Source organism: Kogia breviceps, chromosome X (assembly GCF_026419965.1).
Source record: "Kogia breviceps isolate mKogBre1 chromosome X, mKogBre1 haplotype 1, whole genome shotgun sequence".
In the NCBI taxonomy this organism is placed as follows: Eukaryota; Metazoa; Chordata; class Mammalia; order Artiodactyla; family Physeteridae; genus Kogia; species Kogia breviceps.
The window spans coordinates 97,929,412-97,945,298 of record NC_081330.1 but is presented as its reverse complement, the minus strand read 5'-3'; the positions used below and the strand labels follow the sequence as shown (position 1 = coordinate 97,945,298).

Below are 15,887 nucleotides of genomic sequence, written 5' to 3'. Positions count from 1 at the left end.
GTAGAAGGTGTGAGTGCTAGAATGTGCCAGGTCTGTAACCTCACAGGCCCCTATAAATTGTCTTTTTTGTGTTTTCAATTTAAACATTTACTAAGGGCCTTCTATATGCTAGATACTATGCTAGGTATTTTTTAAAAACATCTTTATTGGGGTGTTACAGTGTTGTGTTAGTTTCTGCTGTATAACAAAGTGAATCAGTTATACGTATACATATATCCCCATATCTCTTCCCTCTTCCGTCTCCCTCCCTCCCACCCTCCCTATCCCACCCCTCTAGGTGAACACAAAGCACCGAGCTGATCTCCCTGTGCTATGCAGCTGCTTCCTACTAGCTATCTATTTTACGTTTGGAACTGTATATATGTGCATGCCACTCTCTAACGTTGTCCCAGCTTACCATTCCCCCTCCCTGTGTCCTTAAGTCCATTCTCTACGTCTGTGTGTTTATTCCTGTCCTGCTCCTAGGTTACTCAGAACCATTTTTTTTACATTCCATATATATGTGTTACCATATGGTATTTGTTCTTCTCTTTCTGACTTACTTCACTCTATAGGACAGACTCTAGGACCATCCACCTCACTACAAATAACTCAATTTCATTTTTTTTAAGGCTGAGTAATATTCCATTGTATATATGTGCCACATCTTCTTTATCCATTCATCTGCTGATGGACACAAAGGTTGCTTCCATGTCCTGGCTATTGTAAATAGAGCTGCAATGAACATTTTGGTACATGACTCTTTTTGAATTATGGTTTTCTCAGGGGATATGCCCAGTAGTGGGATTGCTGGATCCTATGGTACTTCTATTTTTAGTTTTTTAAGGAACCTCCATACTGTTCTCCATAGTGGCTGTATCAATTTACATTCCCACCAACAGTGCAAGAGGGTTCCCTTTTGTCCTCACCCTCTTCAGCATTTATTGTTTGCAGATTTTTTGATGATGGCCATTCTGACCGGTGTGAGAAGATATCTCATTGTAGTTTTGATTTACATTTCTCTAATGATTAATGATGTTGAGCATTCTTTCATGTGTTTGTTGGCAATCTGTATATCTTCTTGGGAGAAATGTCTATATAGGTCTTCTGCCCATTTTTGGATTGGGTTGTTTGTTTTTTTGATATTGAGCTGCATGAGCTGCTTGTAAATTTTGGAGATTAATCCTTTGTCAGTTGTTCATTTGCAACTATTTTCTCCCATTCTGAGGGTTGTCTTTTGGTCTCGTTTATGGTATCCTTTGCTGTGCAAAAGCTTTTAAGTTTCATTAGGTCCCATTTGTTTATTTTTGTTTTTATTTCCATTTCTCTAGGAGGTGGGTCAAAAAGAATCTTGCTGTGATTTATGTCATAGAGTATTCTGCCTATGTTTTCCTCTAAGAGTTTGATAGTTTCTGGCTTTACATTTAGGTCTTTAATCCATTTTGAGTTTATATTTGTGTATGGTGTTAGGGCGTGTTCTAATTTCATACTTTTACAGGTACCTATCCAGTTTTCCCAGCACCACTTATTGAAGAGGCTGTCTTTTCTCCACTGTATATTCTTGCCTCCTTTATCAAACATAAGGTGACCATATGTACATGGGTTTATCTCTGGGCTTTCTATTCTGTTCCATTGATCTATGTTTCTGTTTTTGTGCCAGTACCATACTGTCTTGATTACTGTAGCTTTGTAGTATAGTCTGAAGTCAGGGAGCCTGAATCCTCCAGCTCCGTTTTTCTTTCTCAAGATTGCTTTGACTATTCGGGGTCTTTTGTGTTTCCATACACGTTGTAAAAGTTTTTGTTCTACTTCTGTGAAAAATGCCATTGGTAGCTTGATAGGGGTTGCATTGGATATGTAGATTGCTTTGGGTAGTATAGTCATCTTCACAATGTTGATTCTTCCAATTGAAGAACATGGTATAGCTCTCCATCTGTTTGTATTATCTTTAATTTCTTTCATCAGTGTCTTATAGTTTTCTGCATACTGGTCTCTTGTCTTCTTAAGAAGGTTTATTCCTAGGTATTTTATTCTTTTTGTTGCAGTGGTAAATGGGAGTGTTTCCTTAATTTCTCTTTCAGATTTTTGGTTGTTAGTGTCTAAGAATGCAAGAGATTTCTGTGCATTAATTTTGTATCCTGCTACTTTACCAAATTGATTGATTAGCTCTAGTAGTTTTCTGGTAGCATCTTTAGGGTTCTCTATGTACAGTATCATGTCATCTGCAAGCAGTGACAGTTTTACTTCTTTTCCGATTTGGATTCCTTTTATTTCTTATTCTTCTCTGACTGCTGTGGCTGAAACTCCCCAAACTGTGTTGAATAATAGCAGTGAGAGTGGGCAACCTTGTCTTGTTCCTGATCTTAGAGGAAATGGTTTCAGTTTTTCACCATTGAGAACCATGTTGGCTGTGGGTTTGTCATACATGGCCTTTATTATGCTGAGGTAGGTTCCCTCTATGCCCACTTTCTGGAGAGTTTTTATCATAATTGGGTGTTGAATTTTGTCAAAAGCTTTCTCTGCATCTTTTGAGATGATCATATGGTTTTTATACTTCAGTTTGTTAATATGGTGTATCACATTGATTGATTTGCGTATATTGAAGAATCCTTGCATTCCTGGGATAAACCCCACTTGATCATGGTGTATGATCCTTTTAATGTGTTGTTGGATTCTGTTTGCCAGTATTTTGTTGAGGATTTTTGCATCTATGTTCATCAGTGATATTGGCCTGTAGTTTTCTTTGTTTGATATCTTTGTCTGGTTTTGGTATCAGGGTGATGGTGGCCTCGTAGAATGAGTTTGAGTGTGTTCCTCCCTCTGCTATATTTTGGAAGAGTTTGAGAAGGATAGGTGTTAGCTCTTCTCTAAATGATTGATAGAATTCACCTCTGAAGCCGTCTGGTCTTGGGCTTTTGTTTGTTGGAAGATTTTTAATCACAGTTTTAATTTCAGTGCTTATGGATGGTCTGTTTATATTTGCTATTTCTTCCTGGTTCAGTCTCGGAAGGTTGTGCATTAGTAAGAATTTGTCCATTTCTTCCAGGTTGTCCATTTTATTGGCATATAGTTGCTTATAGTAATCTCTCATGATCCTTTGTATTTCTGCAGTGTCACTTGTGATGACTTCTCCTTTTCCGTTTTTTTTTTTTTTTTTTTTTTTGTGGTATGCAGGCCTCTCACTGTTGTGGCCCCTCCCGTTTCGGAGCAGGCTCAGTGGCCATGGCTCACGGGCCCAGCCGCTCCGCGGCATGTGGGATCTTCCCATACCGGGGCATGAACCCACGTCCCCTGCATTAGCAGGCGGACTCTCAACCACTGCTGCCACCTGGGAAGCCCTGACGTCTCCTTTTTCATGTCTAATTCTATTGATTTGAGTCTTCTCCCTTTTTTTCTTGATAAGTCTGGCTAATGATGTATCAATTTTGTTTATCTTCTCAAAGAACCAGCTTTTACTTTTATTGATCTTTGCTATTGTTTCTTTCATTTCTTATTCATTTATTTCTGATCTGATCTTTATGATTTCTTTCCTTCTGCTAACTTTGGGGTTTTTTTGTTCTTCATTCTCTAATTGCTTTAGGTGTAAGGTTAGGTTGTTTATTTGAGATGTTTCTTGTTTCTTAAGGTAGGATTGTATTGCTATAAACTTTCCTCTTAGTACTGTTTTTGCTGCATTCCATATGTTTTGGGTCATTGTGTTTTCATTGTCATTTGTTTCTAGGTATTTTTTGATTTCCTCTTTGATTTCTTCAGTGATCTCTTGATTATGAAGTAGTGTATTGTTTAGCTTCCATGTGTTTGTATTTCTTACAGATTTTTTTCTGTAATTGATACGTAGTCTCATAGCGTTGTGGTCGGAAAAGATAATTGATACAATTTCAATTTTCTTAATTTACCAAGGCTTGATTTGTCACCCAAGATATGATCTATCTTGGAGGATGTTCCATGAACAATTGAGAAGAAAGTGTATCCTGTTGTTTATGGATGGAATGTCCTATAAGTATCAACTAAGCCCATCTTGTTTAATGTATCATTTAAAGCTTCTGTTTCCTTATTTATTTCCATTTTGGATGATCTGTCCATTGGTGAAAGTGGGTTGTTAAAGTCCCCTAGTATGATTGTGTTACTGTCGATTTCCCCTTTTATGGCTGTTAGTATTTCCCTTATGTGTTGAGGTGCTCCTATGTTGGGTGCATAAATATTTACAATTGTTATATCTTCTTCTTGGATTGATCCCGTGATCATTATATAGCATCCTTCTTTGTCTCTTGTAATAGTCTTTGTTTGAAAGTCAATTTTGTCTGATATGAGAATTGCTACTCCAGCTCTCTTTTGATTTCCATTAACATGGAATATCTCTTTCCATCCCCTCACTTTCAGTCTGTATGTGTCCCTAGGTCTGAAGTGGGTATCTTGTAGGCAGCATATATACAGGTCTTGTTTTTGTATCCATTCAGCCAGTCTGTGTCTTTTGGTTGGACTATTTAATCCATTTACATTTAAGGTATTTATTGATAGGTATGTTCCTTTTACCATTTTCTTATTTGTTTTGGGTTTGTTATTGTAGGTTTTTTCCTTCTCTTGTGTTTCCTGCCTAGAGAAGTTCCTTTAGCATTTGTGGTAAAGCTGGTTTGGTGGTGCTGAACTCTCTTAGCTTTTGCTTGTCTGTAAAGGTTTTAATTTCTCTGTCAAATCTGAATGAGATCCTTGCTGGGTAGAGTAATCTTGGTTGTAGGTTTTCCCCCTTCATCACTTTAAATATGTCCTGCTGCTCCCTTCTGGCTTGCAGAGTTTCTGCTGAATGATCAGTTGTTAACCTTATGGGGATTCCCTTGTGTGTTATTTGTTGTTTTTCCCTTGCTGCTTTTAATATGTTTTCTTTGTATTTAATTTTTGATAGTTTTATTAATATGTGTCTTGTCGTGTTTCTTCTTGGATTTTTCCTGTATGGGATCCTCTGTGCTTCCTGGGCTTAACTATTTCTTTTCCCATATTAGGGAAGTTTTCAACTATAATCTCTTCAAATATTTTCTCAGTCCCTTTCTTTTTCTCTTCTTCTTCTGGGGCCCCTATAATTCAAATGTTGTTGCCTTTAATGTTGTCCCAGGGGTCTCTGCGCCTGTCCTCAATTTTTTTCATTTTTTTTTTGTTTATTCTGCTCTGCAGTAGTTATTTCCACTATTTTCTCTTCCAGGTCACTTATCCATTCTTCTGCCTCAGTTATTCTGCTAATGATCCCTTCTAGAGAATTTTTAATTTCATCTATTGTGTTGTTCATCACTGTTTGTTTGCTTTTTAGTTCTTCTAGGTCCTTGTTAAACATTTCTTGTTTTTTTCTCCATTCTATTTCCAAGATTTTGGATCATCTTTTCTATCATTACTCTGAATTCTTTTTCAGGTAGACTGCCTCTTCCTCTTCAGTTGTTAGGTCTGGTGGGTTTCTGCCTTGCTCCTTCATCTGCTGTGTGTTTCTCTGTCTTCTCATTATGCTCAACCCACTGTGTTTGGGGTCTCCTTTCGCAGGCTGCAGGTTTGTAGTTCCCATTGTTTTTGGTGTCTGCCCCAAGTGGATAAGGTTGCTTCAGTGGGTTGTGTAGGCTTTCTGGTGGAGGGGACTAGTGCCTGTGTTCTGGTGGATGAGGCTGGTTCTTCTCTTTCTGGTGGGCCGGTCCACGTCTGGTGGTGTGTTTTGTGATGTCTGTGTCCTTATTATGATTTTAGGCAGCCTCTCTGCTGCCTGTTGTATTCCTCTCTGTTATTTTCCTGTCTTGCTCGTTGTTTGCCATAGGGTATCCAGCACTGGAGCTTGCTGGTCGTTGAGTTGAGCTGGGTGTTGGCGTTGAGATGGAGATCTCTGGGAGATTTTCGCCGTTTGATATTATGTGGAACTGGGAGGTCTCTTGTGGACCAATGTCCTGAACTTGGCTCTCCCACCTCAGGGGCAGAGCCTTGACTCCTGGCTGGAGCACCAAGAGACTGGCATCCACATGGCTCAGAACAAAAGGAAGAAAAAAGAAGAAAGAAAGAAGATAAAATAAAATAAAATAAAATAAAGTTATTAAAATAAAAATAGTTATTAAAAAAGTTTTTTAAAAAGTAATAAAAAAAGAAAGAAAGAAGAGAGCAACCAAACCAAGAAACAAATTTACCAGTGATAAGAAGTGCTAAAAACTATACTAGGAAATAAACACACAAAAATGGACAGACAGAACCCTAGGACAAATGGTAAAAGCAAAGCTATACAGACAAAATCACACACAGAAGCATACACATGCACACTCACAAAAAAAGAAAAAGGGAAAAAAATATACGTATCGTTGCTCCCAAAATCCACCTCTTCATTTTGGGATGATTCGTTGTCTATTCAGGTATTCCACAGATGCATGGTACATCATGTTGATTGTGGAGATTTAATCTGCTTTTCCTGAGGCTGCTGGGAGAGATTTCCATTTCTCTTCTTTGTTCACACAGCTCCCGGGGTTCAGCTTTGGATTTGGCCCCGCCTCTGCATGTAGGTCGTCTGTGGGCATCTGTTCTTCGCTCAGACAGGACGGGGTAAAGGAGCAGCTGATTCGGGGGTTCTGGCTCACTCAGGCAGGGGAGCGGGAGGGGCCCAGAGTTCGGGACGAGCCTGTGGTGGCAGAGGCCGGCGTGACGCTGCACCAGCCTGAGGCATCCCGTGCATTCTTCCAGGGAAGTTGGCAGTGGCAGGCTGCGCAGGCTCCCAGGAGGGCAGGTGTGGATAGTGACCTGTGCTTGCACACAGGCTTCTTGGTGGCTGTAGCAGCAGCCTTAGTGTCTCATGCCTGTCTCTGGGGTCCGCGCTGATAGCTGCGGCTTGCGCCTGTCTTTGGAGCTCCTTTAAGAGGCTCTGCTAATCCCCTCTCCTCACGAACCAGGAAACAGAGGCGAGAAAAAGTCTCTTGCCTGTTTGACAGCCCCCGACTTTTTCCCAGACTCCCTCCCGGCTAGCTGTGGCGCACCAGCCCCCTTCAGGCTGTGTTCACACAGCCAACCCCAGTCCTCTCCCTGGGATCTGACCTCCGAAGCCCGAGCCTCAGCTCCCAGCCCCCGCTCCCAGCCCCCGCCCGCTCTGGCCAGTGAGCAGACAAGCCTCTCGGTCTGGTGAGTGCTGGTCGGCATCGATGCTGTGTGTGGGAATCTCTCCGCTTTGACCTCTGCACCCCTGTTGATGCGCTCTCCTCCGTGGCTTCAAAGCTTACCCCCTCCACCACCCGCTGTCTCCACCCACGAAGGGGCTTCCTAGTGTGTGGAAACCTTTCCTCCTTCACAGTTCCCTCCCACTGGTGCAAGTCCCATCCCTATTCTTTTTGTCTCTGTTTTTTCTTTTGCCCTACTCAGGTACATGGGGAGTTTCTTGCCTTTTGGGAGGTCTGAGGTCTTCTGCCAGTGTTCAGTAGGTGCTCTGTAGGAGTTTTTCCACATGTAGGTGTATTTCTGATGTATTTGTGGGGAGTAAGGTGATCTCCATGTCTTAATCTTCTGCCATCTTGAAGCTCCTCTGTCCTCAATTCTTTTCATTCTTTTTTTCTTGATTGTGCTCTACAGTAGTTATTTCCACTCTTTTATCTTCCAGGTCACTTATCCATTCTTCTTCCTCAGTTTTTCTGCTCTTGATTCCTTCTAGAAAATTTTAAATTTCATTTATTGTGTTGTTCATCATTGTTTTTTTGCTCTTTAGTTCTTCTAAGTCCTTGTTAAACTTTTCTTCTATTTTCTCCATTCTCTTTCTGAGATTTTGGATCACCTTTACTATCATTACTCCGAATTTTTTTTCAAATAGACTGCCTATGTCCTCTTCATTTGTTTGGTCTGGTGTGTTTTCACCTTGCTCCTTCATCTGCTGCATATTTCTCTGTTTTCTCATTTTGTTTAACTTACTATGTTTTGGATCTTCTTTTTGCAGGCTGCAGGTTCGTTGTTCCTGTTATTTTTGGTGTCTGCACCCTGTGGGCAAGGTTGGCTCAGTGGCTTGTATAGGCTTCCTGGTGGAGGGGACTGGGGCCTGTGTTCTGGTGGCTGGGGCTGTATCTTGTTCTCCTGGTGGGCAGGGCTGTGTCCAGTGGTGTGTTTTGGAGTGTCTGTGACCCTAGTATGACTTTAGGCAGCCTCTTTGCTAATAGATGGGGTTTTGTTCCTGTCTTGGTTGTTGTTTGGCATGGGGCTTCCAGCACTGGACCTAACTGGGCATTGGGTGGAGCTGGGTCTTAGTGTTGAGATGTAGATTTCTGGGAGAGCTCTTGCTGATTGATATTATGTGGGGCTGGGAGGTTTCTGGTGGTGCAGTGTCATGGACTCGGCCCTCCCACTTTGGAGGCTCAGGTCTGACATCCGGCTGGAGCACTGAGACCTGCCAGCCACACAGCTCAGGAGAAAAGGAAGAAAGATGAAAACAAACAAAACAAAACAAAAAATGTACAGAAAGAACCCTAGGACAAATGGTAAAAGCAAACCTATACAGAGAAAATCACATAAGGAAGCATACACATACACACTCGCAAAAAGAGGAAAAGGAAAAAATATATATATATAGTAAAAAAAAAAAAAAAAAAGGAAGCGAGCAAGCAAACCAATAAACAAGTCAACCCATGATTGTAAGCTCTAAATACCAAACTAAGATAAACATAAAACCAGAAACAAATTAGATGCAGAAAGCAAACCCCAAGTCTACAGTTGCTCCCAAAGTCCACGGCCTTAATTTTTGGAACATTTGTTGTCTATTCAGATATTCTTCGATTGTGGTGATTTAATCTGCTGCTCCTGAGGCTGCACAGAGAAATTTCCCTTTTTCTTCTTTGTTTGCACAGCTCCTGGGTTTTAGCTTTGGTTTTTGCCCTGCCTCTGGGTGTCTCAGGAATCTGTTCCCCACCCAGACAGGAGGGAGTTAAAGCAGCAGCTGATAAGAGCTGTCTTACTCACTCAGGCATCAGGGAGGGAGGGGTACCGTAGTCATGAAATGCAGTGCGAGCCTGAGGTGGCAGAGGCTGACATGACCTTGCAACAGCCTGAGGCACACCGTGTTTTCTCCTGGGGAAGTTTTCCCTGGATCATGGGGCCCTGGCAGTGGCAGGCTGCACAGGTTACTGGGGGTGTGGTGTGGGTAGTGACCTGCAATTGCACACAGGATTCTTGGTGGCAGCGCCTGCAGTGTTAGCAGTTCACGCCGGTCTCTGGGGTCTGAGCTGATAGCCCAACTTGTGCTGGTCTCTGGAGCTCGCTTAGGCAGTGCTCTGCCTTCTGTGGACACACTGGGAAGGAATCCCCTCTCCTCACACACCCTGAAACAAAGGTCTCTTGCCTCTCTGGCAGGTCCAGACTTTTTCCCCGACTCCCTCCTGGCTAGTTGTGGCGCACTAGCCCCCTTCAGGCTGTGTTCACGCAGCCGTCCCCAGTTCTCGCCCTGGGATCCGACCTCTGAAGCCTGAGCCTCAGCTCCCAGCCCCCACCTGCCCTGTTGGGTGAGTAGACAAGCCTCTCGGGCTGGTGAGTGCTGGTCGGCACCGGTCCTCTGTGTGGGAATCTCTCTGTTGCCCTCTGTACTGCTGTTGCTGTGCTCTCCTCCATGGCACCAAAGTTTCCCCCCTCCGCCACCCGTCTCCACCGGTGAAGGGGCTTCCTAGTGTGTGGAAACTTTTCCTCCTTCACAGCTCCATCCCACTGGTGCAGGTCCCATCCCTATTCTTTTGTCTCTGTTTTTTCTTTTTTCTTTTGCCCTACCCAGGTACATGGGGAGTTTCTTGCCTTTTGGGAAGTCTGAGGTCTTCTGCCAGCATTCAGTAGGTGTTCTGTAGGAGTTGTTCCACATGTAGATGTATTTCTGATGCATTTGTGGGGAGGAAGGTGATCTCCATATCTTACTCCTTAGCCATCTTGAAGGTCTGTCCCTTATAAAGTATCTTGAGGTGGTATTAAGGCAAGGTGAATTTGATACTGGCCTACCCATGATACTGTAGTCCTAGGTAAATGAGATTTTTCTTAGAATCTCTTGGTTTCTAGGTTTGTTGCTAAGAATTCTGTTTTGGCGCACTTTATTCAGGCAAATGGATTGCTTCTCTCTTTTCCTGCCATCCCCATGGCCAGGTTCTGGCTAATGCACACTTGAGTAGGGGCCATTCACTGGGTGACCCACTCGGGCAGGCTTTTAGCTCTCTCTTCCTCCTTCCTCTTGTGGGTGAAGGGCTGTAGAGTGAGTGGATAATCAGGCTGTCAGGCACTTGACTTTGACGGACTAGTCTACAGAGATCTTCAAAGTTTCTCTAGAGTCTCATCTCAGTGTGACATTTACACGTTTTATAAGTAGTTGTGTTTTTTTTAAAATTGTGAATGGTGATCCATGAATATGTCATGAAATGGAGTTAGTGGTATTGACCAAGATATTAAAGAGTACAATAAGATATAGAATAAAAATATCAGTGTGCATTGTGCATAGTAAGGTTAAGTATTGTTTCCTGGAGCTTCATTTGTAGGTAAATCTGTACGTCCTGGGTTATGATGTAGAAAGTATTTTTTACTCCAACTTGTTAAAAAGAAAGTTTGAGAAAGACTGCCCTAGAATGTATGGGCTGAGAATGTAGCTTCTGCAGTTAGAAGACTTAAAGAGAAGAATCTCAGCTCCATAATTATCAGATGCCTGACGGTGGGCATGTGTTTTTTTTTTTAACATCTTTATTTGAGTATAACTGTTTTACAATAGTGTGTTAGTTTCCCCTTTACAACAAAGTGAATCAGTTATACATATACATATGTTCCCATAACTCTTCCCTCTTGTGTCACCCTCCCTCCCACCCTCCCTATCCCACCCCTCTAGGTGGTCACAAAGCACAGAGGTGAACTCCCTGTGCTATGCGGCACCTTCAGTGGGCATGTTTTATAACCTCTTCGGGCCTCAGACTCCTCATCTGTAAAGTAGTGATAAAGATAGATCCTGACTCAAAGGGTTATGTTTGTTGAGAGGATTGAAGCCCTGACTACAATAACTGACACACAATAAGTAGCAATTGTTATGATTATCTACGAAAGTTGGTTGTTAATTTGTTGTGAGTGTGTGTGTGGCAGGAGAGTGTAATTAAAATGAGTCATATGAGCCTGTTTCCAGTGTAGTAAATGGCTACAGACTGGTTGAGTCCTTCTTAAGCCCCCGGATTCACTATTGGTCTTCTATGTGGAATGACATCTGATACCTTATTTTGAAACACTTGTTTGAAAATCAAGACTCCCTCAGTGGGAAATACTTCTTAAGATCTTTAGAAGAGCATAAATTGTACTTTGATTTCTATTTCCCTTTCCCAAAGGAATAAGATTCAGAGTAATAGATGCAGTGATTGGGTAGGGAAACCTCCTGGTATGGGAAGCACAGGGCTTTGCTCCTCTTGCTCCCTGTAAGGTCTCTCTATTTGTTGAAATCAACCTTCTGCTGCTAGGAATTAATTTCTTCAGGCTTGCTTCTAGTAAACTCATTCACACTAAGCTGTTCTACAGGTGCTTAACATGTTTATTTGTAATTTATTTAGGGATAGCCTTTCCTGGTAATGGTTGTGTTTATTTTTTTAAACAGATTTATTAAAGCATAATTTACATACCCTGCATTCACTCCTTTTAAGTGTACAATTCAGTGATTCTTGAATGAAGAATTCAATGATTGTTGAATTTATAGAGTTGACTAAACATCACTACAATGCAGTTTTGGAACATTTCCATCACCTCCAAAAGATCTCTCATGCCCATTTGTAACCCTTCCACCCCCAGCCCCAGGCAACCATTAATCTGCTTTCTGTATTTATAGATTTGCCTTTTCTGGACATTTCATCAGAATGAAATCATACAGTGTATGGTCTTTTGGGCCTGGCTTCTTTCACTCAGCATAATGTTTTTTGAAATTCAGCCACATTGTAGCATGTATAAGAACTTCATTGCTTTTTATTGCCTGATAGGGTTCTACTGTATGGATATACATTTGTTTCTCCATTGCCAGTTGATGGATATTTGATTGTTTCCACCTTTTGCCCATTATGAATAATGGTGCTATGAACATGCATGTACAAGTCACTGTATGGATATATGTTTTTATTTCTCTTTCATAAATAACCAGGAGTGGAATTGATGAGTCATATGCTAAAGGAAGAGTCTAGTTTCTGTATATCCTTGCCAACACTTATTACTGTCTATCTTTTTTGATGATAGCCATTCTAGTGGGTGTGAAATGGTAGCTCATTGTAGTTATAATTTGAATTTGACTAATGAATAATGATGTTGAGCATCTTTGTACATATTTATTATTTATAGGTTTCTTTGCTGAAATGTCTATTCAAATCTTTTGCCAAAAATTTAACTGGGTTGTTTGTCTTTTTACTGTTGTGTTGTAAGAGTTCTATATGTATTCTAGATACAAATCCTTTATCAGATATATAATTTGCAAATATTTCCTCTCAGTTTGTGGCTTGTCTTTTAATTTTCTTAAAAGTGCCTTTTGAAGAGCAAAGTTTTAAATTTTTATACAGTGCAATTTTTCATGTTTCTTTTATTGATTGTATTTTTGATGTTGTATCTAAGAACTCTTTGCCTAGATCAAGGTCCTAAAGTTTTTCTCCTGTATTTTCTTCTGAAAGTTTTATACTTTTAGCTGTTCAGTTTATGTCTATGATGCACTGAGTTAATTTTTGTGGATAGTGTGAGGAAAGCATCTAAATTCATCTTTTTTCATGTGGATATTCAGTTGTCCCAGTGCCTTTTGTTGAAAAGATTTTTGTTTCTCTATAAAATAGCATTGACACATGCAGGTCTAAGAAATAATACAGAGTGGTCTGTGGTATACTTTGGCTAGTTTTGTCCAATGGTAACATTTTGCAAAACTACAGTATAATATTTTAACCTGGGTATTGAAATTGATATGATCCATAGCTCTTATTTAGATTTTCCTAGTTTTATTTATACTCATTTGTGTGGGGGGGATGGAGTGGGGGGCCACAACTTTATTAAGTCCTATACAGTTTTATCACCTGTGTAGGTTGGTGTATCCACCACCACAGTCAAGGAACTGAACAGTTCCAACACCACAAGGATCACTCCTGTTGCCCTTTATAACCACTCCCACTTCCCTGCCACCACCACCCTTGCCCCTCCCTCACCCTTGGCAAACACTAATCTGACCTCTATTTCTAAAATTTTATCATTTCAAAAATGTTATATAAAGGGAACCATTTGTTATGTAACAATTGGGATTGGCATTTTTCACTCAAAAAAATATGGAGCACTTTAAATTTGTGTATCATCCTTGCAAAGGGGCCATGCTAATCTTTTTCATCTCATTGCCATTTTGATGTATGTGATGCCAAAGTGCATATAATCATTTATTTTTTAATGTTGATATTGATGTATTTGTATCATATCTCTCGATTTTTATTTATTTTCTATGTATCATGTCTTTTTGTTCCTGTATTCCTCCTTTATTACCTTTTTTTGTATTAAATACTTTTTTTCTAGTGTCCCCTTTAAATTCCTTTGTTTTTAATTATATTTTTTGGAATGATTTTCTTAGTGCTTCTTCTGGAGGAATTATAATATGCTTCTAAACTTAAAAACAATCTATTTCAGATAATGCTAACTTAATTCCAGTAAAATATAGAAACTGCTCCAATATTGCTCTGTTGCCTCTCCCTTCCTTTGTGATACTATTGTCATATATATTACTTCTTTATATGCTATATTCCTCCAATTATAACTATTCTTTATGCGATTCTTTTTTAAATATGTTAAGAGAAGAAATGAGAAAAACTCTTATCTTTTTTATTTAACTACATAATTACCTTTATTCATGCTCTTTATTTCTTTGTGTGAATTTGAATTACTGTCTAGTGCCATTTCTTTTCAGCCTGAAGAATTTCCTTTAGTATTTAGTATTCTTTATAAGGCAGGTCATCTTTATCTGAGAACGTCTTTATTTTGCCTTCATTTTTGCTGGACATGGGATTCTTGGTTGATTTTTTTTTCTCCTTCAGTACTTTGAATATGTCACCCTCCTGCCTTCTGGGCCTCCACCATTTCTGGTGTTAAACTATTGAGTCCCCTCCCCATTGTGGATTGTTTTTCTCTTGCTACTTTCAATATTTTCTCTTTTTCTTTGGCTTTCAACACTTTGACTATGATGTATCTCAGTGTGGATTTCTTTGCATTTTTTTCTACTTGGAGTTGATTGAGCTTCTTGAATGTGTAGATTAATGTTTTTGATGAAGTTTGATAATGTTTTTGGCCATTATGTCTTCAAATGTTCTTTTCTGCCCCTTTTTCTTTCTCTTCTTCTTGGACTCCATGTACGCTTATGTTGGTATACTTAATGATGTCTCACAGATCTCTCAGATTCTGCTAATATTTCTTCATTATGTTTTTTTTCTGTTCTTTGGATTGGACAGTTTCTATTGATTTACCTTCAAGTTTGCTGATTCTTTCTTCTGCCAGCTTAAGTCTGTGTTGAGTCCCTCTAGTGAATTTTTCCTTTCAGTTCTTGTAGTCCTAAACTCCAGAATTTCAAAATGGTCCTTTTAAAATAATTTTTCTCTCTTTATTGATATTCTGTATTTGATGAGTTGCTATTGTTATATTTTCTTTTAATTCTTTAAACATGGTTTCCTTTAGTTCTTTGAACATATTTGTAATACCTGCTTTGAATTCTTTGTCTGGTAAGTCCATCACCTGAGATCTTTCAGAAACAGTTTCTATTGCCTGCCTTTTTTCTTGTGTATGGGTCACCCTGTCCTGTTTTTGTTTTTTGCATGCCTCATAACTTTTTGTTGAAAACTGGACATTTTCGATAATGTATTATAGCATCTCTGGATTCTTATTCTCCTCTCCTCTGGGTTTATTGTTGCTGTTTTTGTTGTTTTTGTTTATTTGTTTAGTGTCTTGCCTGGACTAATTCTGTGGTGTCTCTCTCCCTAGTAGTGTGCAATCACTGATGTCTCTACTCAATATTTTAAGAAAACAATTCTTTTTAAAAATTGAGGTATAACTAGCATATAAAATCATATTAGTTTCAAGTGTAACACATTTGATATTGTATATATTGTGAAATTGTCATCACAATAAGTCTAGTTAACATTCATCACCATAATAGTTACAAAATTTTTTTTTTCTTGTGATGAGGACTTTTACTGCCTTAGCAACTTTCAAATATGCTGTACAGTATTATTAACTATAGTTACTATGCTGTACATTACATCCCTATGACTTATTTATTTTATAACTGGACATTTGAACCTTTTATAACTGGATATTTGAACCTTTTGACCACCTTTCACCCACCCATCAACTCCCCGCTTCTGGCAATCACCAATCTGTTCTTTGTATCTATGAGCTCATTTTTAAAAATTCTACATATAAGCGAGATCGTATGGTATTTGTCTTTCTCTATATGACTTATTTCACTTAGCATAATGCCCCTGTGGTCCATCCATGTTATTGCAAATGGCAAGATCTCATTCTTTTTTATGGCTGAATAGTTTGTGTATATATATATATATATATATATATATATATATATATATATACACACACATATATATCTATATATATATCTATCTCACATCTTCTTTATCCGTTCATTCGTTGATGGGCACTTAGGTTGTTTCCATATCTTGGCTATTGTAAATAATGCTACACTGAACATGGAGGTGCATATATATTTTCAAATTTGTGTTTTTGTTTTCTTTAGATAAACCACCCCCCCACTCCAATTTAAAAAATAATTTTTGATTTTATGTTTAAGCCTGGTTTTCTGGGGTTGCTCTTTGGTTAGCATAACTTAGTGGTTAGCCAAAGATTGGTCAGATGTTTTGTTTAAACACCTTGAGCCAGTAGGGCTTTTACCCTTGCCAATGGATCTGTGTGTTTGGGAA

The 15,887-nt window shown here is 39.5% G+C and overlaps 1 non-coding gene across 1 annotated transcript; it reads right to left on the bottom strand.

Annotated features, from left to right (window-relative positions):
• Positions 1 to 13,235: 13,235 nt before the first annotated feature.
• LOC131749050 (U6 spliceosomal RNA) lies at positions 13,236 to 13,346 on the bottom strand. The gene has a single exon (XR_009333168.1). It is a non-coding gene; the product is annotated as a U6 spliceosomal RNA (small nuclear RNA).
• Positions 13,347 to 15,887: the final 2,541 nt, after the last annotated feature.